The sequence below is a fragment of the Sorex fumeus genome, unplaced genomic scaffold (genome assembly GCF_029834395.1).
Source record: "Sorex fumeus unplaced genomic scaffold, SorFum_2.1 ptg000034l, whole genome shotgun sequence".
Lineage (NCBI taxonomy): Eukaryota > Metazoa > Chordata > Mammalia > Eulipotyphla > Soricidae > Sorex > Sorex fumeus.
This window is the reverse complement of record NW_026606091.1, coordinates 20,046,834-20,055,419: the sequence shown is the minus strand read 5'-3', so window position 1 is coordinate 20,055,419 and position 8,586 is coordinate 20,046,834.

Below are 8,586 nucleotides of genomic sequence, written 5' to 3'. Positions count from 1 at the left end.
CCAAGCTGCTGGGTTCTGCATTAAGTCCTTGTGCTTCTGGGGCTGTGGCCGTGCTGGAGAGCCGCTCGCGGGGGGCAACTGGTGACCTCGGTAGGGCGTGAAGGATGGACCGGAAGGCCCCCCTTCCCATGAGGTTCCAGTCGCCTCCACACCCCCGGCCCATACCTGCTGTCCACAAGGCTCCCATGTGGCCGCCATCTTTCTTTCCAAAGAGGAGAGGGCGAATGGGGCAACCCCCTTTCCCATCCAGCAGACTTGATGGCCTGGATTAACGCATAGTCCGTTCACTTTTCTGCTCCAAGCTGCTGGTTCTCCATTAAGTCCTTTTGCTTCTGGGGCTGTGGCCGTGCTGGAGAGCTGCTCGTGGGGGGCAACTGGTGGCCTCGGTAGGGCGTGAAGGACGGACCGGAACGCCCCCCTTCCCATGAGGTTTTAGTCGCCCCCACACCCCCGGCCCATACCTGCTGTCCACAAGGCTCTCATGCAGCCGCCATCCTTCTTTCCAGAGAAGAGAGGGCGAATGGGGCAACACCCTTTCCCCTCCGGCAGACTTGATGGCCTGGATTAACGCATTGTCCGTTCACTTTTCTACTCCAAGCTGCTGGGTTCTGCATTAAATCCTTGTGCTTCTGGGGCTGTGGCCGTGCTGGAGAGCCGCTCGTGGGGGGCAACTGGTGGCCTCGGTAGGGCGTAAAGGATGGACCGGAACGCCCCCCTTCCAATGAAGTTTTAGTCGCCCTCACACCCCCGGCTCATACTTGCTGTCCACAAGGCTCCCATACAGCCGCCATCTTTCTTTCCAGAGAGGAGAGGACGAATGGGGCAAAACCCTTTCCCCTCCAGACAGACATGATGGCCTGGATTAATGCATAGTCCTTTCACTTTTCTGCTCCAAGCTGCCGGGTTCTGCATTAAGTCCTTGTGCTTCTGGGGCTGTGGCCGTGCTGGAGAGCCGCTCGTGGGGGGCAACTGTTGACCTCGGTAGGGCGTGAAGGATGGACCGGAACACCCCCCTTCCCATGAGGTTTAAGTCGCCCCCACACCCCCGGCTCATACCTGCTGTCCACAAGGCTCCCATGCGGTCACCATCCTTCTTTCCAGAGAAGAGAGGGCAAATGGGGCAACACCCTTTCCCCTCTGGGCAGAAATGATGGCCTGGATTAACACATAGTCCGTTCACTTTTCTGCTCCAAGCTGCTGGGTTCTGCATTAAGTCCTTGTGTTTCTGAGGCTGTGGCCGTGCTCCAAACTTAACTCTGATTTTCAGGGAGAAAGGTTGGGTGGTTTACTTCCCATTGATCATTTTGTATATAGAGAGATGTCGCGCGGCCGCATATGCGGCCGCGTGGTTTTGAGAAAAAGTCCTAGTTCCTGCATACTCAAGCTGTGCTTGTAGAGGCTTCTGGTCACCGGGGTTCCATCTGGGGGAGGCGGGATGCGGCACCTACCCCATCTGGGACTTGCCGGTGATCTCGGCTCTTTTTGGAGCCTGTTTTTTTTTCCTCCAGGATCTGTGGTTCCCGCGCTCTCCATGTGGTCCTTCTCTTAGGCTGTATGTTTTAAAGATGGCGCTGAGGGGCGGGCTGTGGGTGTGACTTCTGGAATCAGAGGTTACCTGGGAGCTGTAGTCCGGCAGATTTGAGAAAAAGTCCTAGTTCCCGCATACTCGAGCTGTGCTTGTAGAGGCTTCTGGTCACCGGGGTTCCATCTGGGGGAGGCGGGATGCGGCACCTACCCCATCTGGGACTTGCTGGTGATCTCGGCTCTTTTTGGAACCTGTTTTTTTTTTTCCTCCGGGATCTGTGGTTCCCGCGCCCTCCATGTTCTCCTTCTCTTAGGCTGTATGTTTTAAAGATGGCGCTGAGGGGCGGGCTGTCGGCATGACTTCCGGAATCAGAGGTTACCTGGGAGCTGTAGTCCGGCAGATTTGAGAAAAAGTCCTAGTTCCCGCATACTCGAGCTGTGCTTGTAGAGGCTTCTGGTCACCAGGGTTCCATCTGGGGGAGGCGGGATGCGGCACCTACCCCATCTGGGACTTGCCGGTGATCTCGGCTCTTTTTGGAACCTGTTTTTTTTTTTTCCCCCCGGGATCTGTGGTTCCTGCGCCCTCCATGTGGTCCTTCTCTTAGGCTGTATGTTTTAAAGATCTGTCCTGAGCTTTTTAAAATGTATTGACTCATTCTCTGCATTCTACCAGTTTATAACTTCTGATGATAATAAGTGATTTTTTTTAATTGTACTTCTGAATCATATATACTTCTGACTCACATATACACATATATGCTTCTATAATATTTACATACTTGTTTATATATTTTCATTGGTAATGTATAATTTCTTAACTTCAGTACGTTATACATATTCTTACAAAGTTACATGAAGATATTGAAAACTTTATATATTTTCATTCTTTACCTTCAGTCTCTTACCTTTTATGTTAAGAATAATCTCTAAACCTTAAAAGATATTTCTATTAATTTATTTACATTCTGTATATAGACCATAGTTCTTTTACGTACCTCATAGATTCAACTGTTTCTGAATATTGGACTTGGACTCATTGAATATAAAAAATATGACAATCTTTGGAAAGCCCGTTGTCTTCTTTCTTAGGGCTTATTATTGCTTGTCAGTTGATATTTAAAGTTTGTTTGAACTAACAATTAAAGACTATCTTTTTTTTTCTTTGAATCCGAAAGATTCTATATCATTCTCTTAGTTGCCAATGGATAGTTAGAGATTTATTCAAATTGAGGATATCAAAGTATTTCTCACATTTCAAATAATGTGCACATTTTGTTTTTGTGCTCAAGCATACTTTAAACACATAATACATAAGTTAACGATATTGTTTTCACTTTATCCTTCACTACAGTCTTCACTTGTGTTTTACACAAAGACTCAATGTGAGATAAGGAGACAGTTGGCAGCAAAGATGCTGGAATTTAGGGTCATTAATACATGTTTATATAAAAGGCAAGGACCAAACTCATCAGCAAAATTAATTCTCTTGGCTGTGTTTTGAAATGACTTAAACCATAACTTTTTTCTTAGATTCTTTGGTAGTACTTAAATTTAGTAATAGAAAATGGAATATGTAACAGTGACTATTATAATTTTCACTTAAGAAATTTGATTTTCATTTGATCAGAAAACCTCAATGAGCTTGGTTATCATGTGGATATGGTCGATGATGCTGAGTCCTTTGCGGCACCCGGCTTGCTCGCATGGTTGTCCTTCATCTAGTGTTCTGCCAATCCTATTCAGGATGACTCGAGTGAACAACTTGTAGATGACAGACAATAGGCAGATCGAGCAATAGTTGCCAATGTCGTGGATGTCTCCCTTCTTGTACAGTAGTACAGTCCTGCTGGTTTTCCATTGGGAGGGAACCTTGCATTCAGACAGGTAGTGTGTGAAGAGCCGAGCCAGCATATTGATGAGTACTGACGGCAGGTTCTTCAGGTGTTCAGGTCTGACCTTGTCTGGACCGGGTGCTGTTCTTTCCTTTACTGACAAAATGGAGTGTCAGGTTTCGGAAGGGAGAACATTGGGAACGACATATCCATCCTGTGGAATTTGGAGGAATATTACTACATTTTAAGATAATAACTGAGGAAAACATTGGATTAGATACTTCGGTTTACATACTAGTTTTCTTTGGGGGAGATTTCACAAATTGTTCACAGAAGTCTTGGTGTCCTCACTACCAATGGCTGGTCAATAGGTTCTGAGTTTCAATGAACAACCTGAAGATGCTCATCTCTTCATTTGTGGTTGTGGGGAACTCTAAAGTCATACTTGGTGATGTTCTGAGGCCTCCAGGGCTGCACCCTATCATACTTGGGGAGCCATGTGATGCTGGGAATTTAACTGGATAGGATAGTTATTTAACAACTTACAATTGAGCGTTGAAACCACTTATAGTGGTTCAGAATATTGAACAGAATATAGACTATAATCTCCTTGTCCTAAAAAATACTTTTACAAGTTTCTTTCAGTTAATATATATGTACTAGATTTATTAAGCTATCAAAAATTTAGTGGACAATGTGAAAGGTTATTTGAATTGTAAGTTCTACATGATTTCCAAATATTGGAGTGCAAATGTTCTAAGAAGAAAGATATTTATTTTTAACATGAAACTGCAAAACATTGTCTATCTATCCCTTTCTGTCTATTTCACTTCACTCAGCATAATAATCTCCATGTTCATGCATTTATAAGCAAATTTCATGACTTTAGTTTTAACCACTGCATAGTATTCCATTATGCAGATGTAACAGATATAGAACAACTGCATATATTGGTTTGATATAACAAATAATAATATGAGAATAGTATCCCAAGTCATGGAAAACAGGGGCCAGGAAGATTAGTCAATAGTTTGGAAACTACACAAATGTGTCAGGGGTGGAGGGCAGTTAGTATAGAAAAGGGACCAGTTTGACAATAATAGTTGGAAAACCTCATGCTAGACAAGAACCAACTGCTGAAAGTACATAAAGGGTATACATGATAATCTTTCAGTATCTGTATTGTAAACCATAGTGCCCAAAGAGAGAAAGAGAGAGACAGAGAGAGAGAGAGAGAGAGAGAAGAGGAAGGAAAGGAGGAGGAAGAAGAAGGAGAGGAAGAGGGAGAAGGAGAGAAGAAAAGTTTCTGCCATGGTAAGGGGTGGCAGAATAGAGACTCAGTATATTGTAGGTAAAGAAAGGAAAGGGTATTGAAACATGATATAAATGATATCAAAAAAGATAAGAAGAATAAAGAAAATTTAAAGCAATGCATACAGTATGTATAGAAACATTTCATGGAATCTAATTTTTACTATATATGTGTATATATATATATATATATGAATCAAACAGAGATATTTTTGTCCCAAAGTTATACATAGTTATTTAACAACCTACAATTGAGCGTTGAAACCACTTATAGTGGTTCAGGATATTGAACAGAATAGAAATTCTCAGTGAATATATATGATAAAACCACTCAAGCAAGCCATTTATTCTGCTGCAATTTTCTTACTTATTTTATTTCTAATTAAATAGATGGTATACATAAGAAATTATAAGCAAAGTATCTTTATAACTTAGACATTTTCAGCATGATTATAAAACACAATACTGAAAATTTAAAGTCATTAAGCATTTTTAATTGTATAATAAAATGAACACATGAAAAATTGTTTTTCATAGCCTAAGCATATGGGAAAGAAAGGTTGTTTGCTTGAGTTTTTTGTTTGTTTTATTTTGTTTTTTAAGCCATAGTTATCGCTATTGAGGTGAGGTGATCATTTCAAAGTGCTCAGTGTGGTAACCTATGCTAATAGGGTTTACGGGTGTTTTATATTGAAGGAAGTAGTTAGAACACCAGAATTCGTAAGCTCCCAGGTTGTTAAAGTGCTTCACCATTAATTTATAACAGTAAATGTTTCTGGAAGTTTGAAATTTTTTCATAAAGGTCATAGAATATGAACAACCTTCATACAGCATAATGCTTATTCAATAGTAATGATGTAATTCCTATATAAGTCTAATAAATAAAAACATAAGCCAAATATGTAGTTTTTAAATTTAAAATATAATAATAATGCACTGTCATGGGTATATGATATGAAAATTTGATGATTTTGGCTCATACATTGACTCAGTCAATTCTATGTTACCATTAGATTCACCTAAAAGGGAAATGGCAACTTCAGAAAACCAAATGGGCCCTCATTATTATTTACTTGCAAATAATTTGCAAGAAATATACACATACGCATGTGTATATTCATATATTCAGATTATATATGCAAAAAATATTGTATATCACAAAATATGACATTTACAAATGTGTTTGTGTGTACCCTTTACTTGGAAGAGACAGAGATATATGGTACCTGAACCCTATCAAGAGTGATTCCTGAGTCCAGAGCCAGAAAAAGACCTGAGCACTGTCAGGTGTGACCCCCAAACAAACAAAAATATATATATTATGACCTATATGTTACATAAGCAAATCCAACTTTAAAGCTTATATAATTCTATTTTTCCTGGTGTTGTAAGTCTTGAAATCTGATGCTTTGTGTCCACACAACTAGAGTCATAATTACAGTATCTTTTTCCTTTAGAAAAAAAAAGTATCTTCTGAAAACTTAACTCTTTTCAAAAGAAAAAGGAATGAAGAATAATTCATGAGATGGTAGGTGCTGCCTTCCTTTGAAATTGTGAAATAAAATTTTCTGTTTTGATAAATCATTCCTTTTACGGAAGTAAGATTTATTGAAGTACATTACAGACTGACAAATTAACTTAATTGCATGCAATATAGCCTTGAATAATAAATTTGGATTTTAATAGATTAAAATATCAAGCATTTATAATTGTATCAGTTCAAATATGTAAAAGATTGTGAACCCCAAAGTCCTAAGAACCAAAGAGGCCTCCAAGTACCCACATTCAATCTTGAAGCAGGTTATAAATTGTTGTCTAATATTTGAACAGCTATAAAGTGTTCACATCACTTCATCTTCTCTGAAGCATATACATCTTTAAGAGAGTGCACAATAGCATTTTAGCTGCAAAAAGTGAAAATGAAATTGCTGTGTTTAATCACTTTCCATCTGGAAAAGAAAGATTTAAGCATGTGAAAATGAAATCACTCAAATCAGAATTAGGCCAACTGCTGTGACTAATATCTTATGAGGAAACAAGCTTGTTCACTTTGCATGCCAAGGAAATAGGTAAGAGAAACATAGTACGTATTAGACACTCAAAATTCCTATGCTGCAGCAAAGAATTTGGCAATGATCAAAAAAACTGTTTCTCTTTATCAAAATAATGGGTCAGAGAGAAGACATATATGATAATATATTATCTTATATATTTAAAACATTGTATATATTATAGTTATTATATATGTAAATAGATATAAAGGTATGACATATGGCAGGTGGGTAATATTACATTTAACATAAATATCAGGTATATACATTATATAAATATATAATATATACAATATATATAATATATAATATAAATATAATATACAATGTAACATGTCTAAATAAAAATTATATCAATTTTCAGGTATATCATTATAAATATCTGCATATATTACATTAAGTTTATCACTAAAAGTCCAATTCTTTTATTTACCATACAATTGACTTTTTACTCAATTACATCTTTTCTTTCATTTATTCTGGTAAGCACTAATTTATTCTTGGAGTCTCTGTTTAATTTTTATTTTTTAATATCAAACATGAAATAAAAAATGCAGTTTTTTGTTCTTCGTCTGACTTATATCAAAGGCTCAGATCACTCTGTGTTGTTTCTGAAAATGGAAAGATTTCACCTTTTCCACTTTTAATTATTTATCACTTGTATATTATGCTACACACTCTTTATCAAGGCTATTAGTGGGTCATTAAGTTGCTACCAGCTCTAAGATTTAAATTGAAATTAAATGGATGTGTCTCCATGTCTTTAAATTTGTATAGTTTTATTATTTGTTAAGTACCAGGAACTAAATTTTATAAAGTATCTATTCTAAATTTTAAGGAATCTTTGTATTTCTTTACAAAAATGTTACAGGAATTACAGACAATAATAAAATTACACCATTCTTTCCATATCCCCTGTACCTTTATTTAAATTGAACCGTCCTTGAAATCTTGGAATAAATTTAACTATGATATGTCATTGCTTTTATGTTTTTAAATTCATTTTGTTAGCTTTTAAATATTTTTTCATATATGTTCATCAGAGAAGTTGCTTTAGAGTTTTTTTTTGTTTGTGTGATATTTTGGTTCTGAAATAAGGATAATGATAGTTTCATAAAATGTACAGGTAGCGTGGCCGAGCGGTCTAAGGTGCTGGATTAAGGCTCCAGTCTTATACTTAATAATTGGAAATTTTTGAGAAATGTCTAGTATTTATTATGTGAAATTTTCATATATCTCACTAATAAAACTCATTTAGTCCTAAAATTTTAACTTGAGTAGTTTTTCGGGATTTTGTTGGTTTTTTTTTTTTTTTTAGTTTCTTTGGTATGTAATCTATTCAGATTGTATATTTCTTCCTGATACAATCTAGAACTTTTGGGAGGCAGACAGGTCACACTCAGTGGTGCTTGAAGTTTATTGCTTTGGTGTCACCACTGGGTCTGTGCTCGGGGATGACACCTGAAAAGGTTCAGGAAACCACATGAGTATAAGGAAACACAGGTCTGTAACATGAAATGCAAGTTCCCTACCCACAGTACTATTACTCTGGCCCTCAATAAAAAGTTTGAATGTTTCTAAGAATGTGGACTTTTCTTTTAGGAAGTGCAATTTATTATCATTATTTTCTATAATAATTATTTCAACTTCCTTTCATGATTTATTAATTTTAATGGATAAAGATTTATCTGTTTTGTTTTGCTTTTCAAAGGACCAGTTCTGATTTTTTTCTAACATTTTGACTAGAGATTTTGACCTATATTTTATTTCTGCTATAATTTTAATATTTCCTCCCTCCCACCTACTTTGTCTACTTTCTTTCATCATTTTTTGTTTACTTTTCTCTATATTTTCAAGTTTGTTTAAGT